Genomic DNA, 3,767 nt, shown 5'->3' on the forward strand with positions numbered 1-3,767 from the left:
GGGGCGGAGCGGTCGAGGGGCACGGATCCGCCTCCTGAGCGCTTTCGTGTTTCTGTTTGTTAAGGGCAAAAAAAATGTTCGCGTGCTCACATAATTTCAGCGTTCACGTAGCAGTGCGGCTACTTCCCTTCCCCCAGGCTGGCAGTTAGCTACTTGCTCGTTAATACCAGCGGCCATGGTTGTGTCCCTGCAGAGAGTGTGAAGTTGAGAAACAATTCTTGCTAATGCTGACATGGGGCTGGGGAAGGAGAAAAGGTTTTAAACTAAAGGAGGGGAGATTTAGATTAAAAGTCAGGGAGGAGTTTTCACAGGGAAGGTAGTGAGGCGCTAGCATGGGCTGCCAGAGAGGTTGTGGGATGCCCCATCCCTGGAAGCGTGCAAGGGCAGGCAAAGTGGGGCCCTGGGCAGCCTGACTTAGTGTTTGAGCTAGTGTTTGGAAGCTCTGCCTGTGGCAGGGGGATAGAACTGGATGATCTTTGAGGTCCCTTCCAACCCAAGCCGTTCTGTGGTGCTGTCGTTCTACAACTGTGGCCCAGGCAAAGTGCTGCAAGCAGTGGATCAGAAAGGGCTCAGTGCTAAAGCCATATAAGATTGATTTCAATCTTCAGACACTTTGGCAATGCAAGCCAAAAGAAGAGTAAATACCAACTACTCACCCTAGATCAGGAAGTTACCCTGAAAAAAAAATGAGTGCTAGCCTGCATTGCCTGTCACACTGTCACTGTGTGAGCATTTCCTATTCAGGTTGCAGAAAGAGAATCACCTCAAAGAACAGGAGTGAGGTGGTACAATGATTTGAAGAAGGAGGCTGCAGTATATTTTGTGTTTTTAGAAGTAGCTGATTTGAAAAAGTAGATGTACCTATATTTTAGTAGCGTATTTTTAGAAATGTAGTTGTTGAATTGTTGTATTATGTGATTAGTTCTTGCTTGCAAAATGGGAGTAGCTTTTAGAATAGTTATGGATGTAGCATTATAGAGTAGAAAGCATGTTGTAAAGCTATTCTATTTTGACAGGAGACCCTCAGCAAAAGAAACAATAATGAAAGCCAGGGCCTCCACACAAGGCCAAATTATCTCACTCTGGGATTGAGATGCAACATGCAGACATCAAGATACTCCTCTCTATCCTCCTTATCTTCTAACACACCAGTATATATCACTGCAAGACGCGTTGCCAAACTTATCTCTATCCGAAGACGAGCGGATGTCCAGAAATAATGGCTGAGTGCTGAGTGAGCAAATGTTACAATTTTGGTACCTATCAATTACTTACAGTAGGCATTCTCCTACTGAGCATGTTTCAATGAAGCAAGTTCATCTAGAGGACAAGCAAGGAAGACCACTGGATGAAGTAAAAATACTATCGATTGGACTGTCATGGTGCTAAAAGGACACTAGATGGTAGAACAGACCATGAAATAGAAGACTGAAAAAAAAAAAACCTCATAAATCACTGCCTGAGATAGGAGTGTGTATGTTAATTGTCTCACACGTAATTGATGAATATGTACTATCAGTGGAAATATAATGAACTCTGAATCATGTAATCCTTGAAGTGCCTATAGTGGAGATATCCCCAGTGCTTCCTGGTGCTACTAATAAGGAATACCTGACTTAACATTACCAAAACTTTGCCGTTAAGTTTCTATAGATCGATTTCTTCAGTTCAACAACCTGTGGTCTTGTGCTTTCTGAATGGGAAACTGTGGAAGGATCTTTCATTGGGGATGTTTTCCCGTGCTTGCCCTCTTGTTCTGATATTTGAACAAATTGAGTAATTTAAATAAAACAGTAGAGAAGGAGGGGTAGAAGGAGGGGAGTGTATGATACTGATTCCAGGTAGATATATTGAAACATTCTGAGGGAGGATACAAGTAATGGAAACAATAATTTTCCCTTGGAAAGAAGGGAGTATTGTCTGTGCTTAATGAACTTGAATGTAGAATACTTTGATCAACTACTGCTTATATTAATACAGAATGTCTTAGCCATTGATGTAATCTGACTAATCAAGGATGATTGCTCTCCTTGGAAAACTGGCAAGAGGAGAATTGTTGAGCTTGTTATTAGGTGACCACATAAAGATAAAAAGAGTAAAGGGAACATTCATGAAATGACCAGTGAGAGACTCGTAAGATGCTCAAACAGTATTGCACAAGGGCAGGCAGCTGGGAAAGAAGCCCAAAGAGGATGGTGTATCCTTGCTTTACTGTACGAATATGTTGTAGTTGATGTTTCTTCTGTATTAGATAGGTGGAATACTTGGGAATTTAATGTACAAATACAGTAAAGAACCTTGCATTATTGTGCTTGATGTGCAGAAACTTCCATCAGCACCCAGACCTGAATAAAGGCTAGTATCTCTCATGAGTGTGTGGAAACTGGCTCATTGTACACCACGTAATGAATCAGCGTTTCAGATAACAGTATCAATACTATTTTTAGAAATGTGAATGGGTAGTTCTGGGCTGGGTTATGTTCCAGATGTGTACGTGTGCATTCTTAAGTAGTCAGAAGGTTGTCAGACATAACATAGATCCATACTTGATTTAGTTTAATACTAACTGGTAATTAGGCAGTGAGACAGAAATCTATTGCCAGCATCAAACAGTAAAAAATAATCATGAATAAAGCAAATCTTTCAGTCATTTACATGTATTTATTTTCAGCCAATTCCAGTGTGCATTTGCACATTAATCCACTCATAAATATGAAGTATGTGGGCAGAGATATTTTCTGGTTACTATTCTGGAACAGTTTTACAGTGTGGAGTGAGAAAGGAAAGTGAAAGCTGAAAGAAGCTGCAAACTTTGTCAGGCACATTCTTGTCACTAAAATACACTCAAGGAGGGGTTTGAGATCATTCCTAAGTAAAAGCAAGGGAAGAAACTTCATTGTACTTATTCTGATTCTTGGTATAATGCTTTGCAAATGCTCAGGGTGCTTAATTTCCTCACCAACTTCTTCAAACAGAATCTATTTATAGGAAGCAACACAACTGAGAAGGCAAAAGGGATAGCTTGGTTTTTAAATCTTTACTAAGGAAATGATGTTCCTTAAAACCAGAATGGCACTCTGATTTTCCACTTAATAACATGAATGTATTCCTAGCAGGTTTTTATTTTTCTGAGAAGTTCCTTCACTGCTGAAGAAGCAGCTCTGTGCATAAGGCTGGCTGTGAATCTGTTAAAGATGTACATGCATGGAGCTTTTATTCAGAAATATGCAGATAGAAAAGAATGCAGCAGGAATGGAAAAAACAGCAGAATAAGAGTTAAAAGAATGGTCTGTATTGATAATGAAGACCAGTGTTGCCAGGACACTGCTGCCATGACTGCTCTGAGACAGACAATCCTGTGCAGTTAAACTCTACAGTGTGAACTCCTCTAGCAAGCCTCTGCACTTCATTTAATTCATTAGAAAAAGCATCTTCCCTGAAACCCCTACTCTCTTTTCTCCTCTAATCGTAGCTTCTCTGCTGTCTTCTCTTATATATGCAAAGGGATCAATGGCTTCAAAAATTATCTTGGGCAGTAGCTGGAAAGAAAATGGGAGGGAAATCCTAATCCCACTAGTACCTATGGGATTTACATGGAAGTTCTCTTCCAAATACACTTAAAACAGTAAAGTTGATAGTTGTGACTTTCTAGGTAATTGCTAGTTTTCTTACTATGAAAGCTTGGATAACAATAAATTAATGCAAATCCTTAATAACTCTCTGTAAATAAATGTATCACTTTATAACTTTATGAACTCACTTGTAGC

This window comes from Meleagris gallopavo, chromosome 1 (genome assembly GCF_000146605.3).
Source record: "Meleagris gallopavo isolate NT-WF06-2002-E0010 breed Aviagen turkey brand Nicholas breeding stock chromosome 1, Turkey_5.1, whole genome shotgun sequence".
In the NCBI taxonomy this organism is placed as follows: domain Eukaryota; kingdom Metazoa; phylum Chordata; class Aves; order Galliformes; family Phasianidae; genus Meleagris; species Meleagris gallopavo.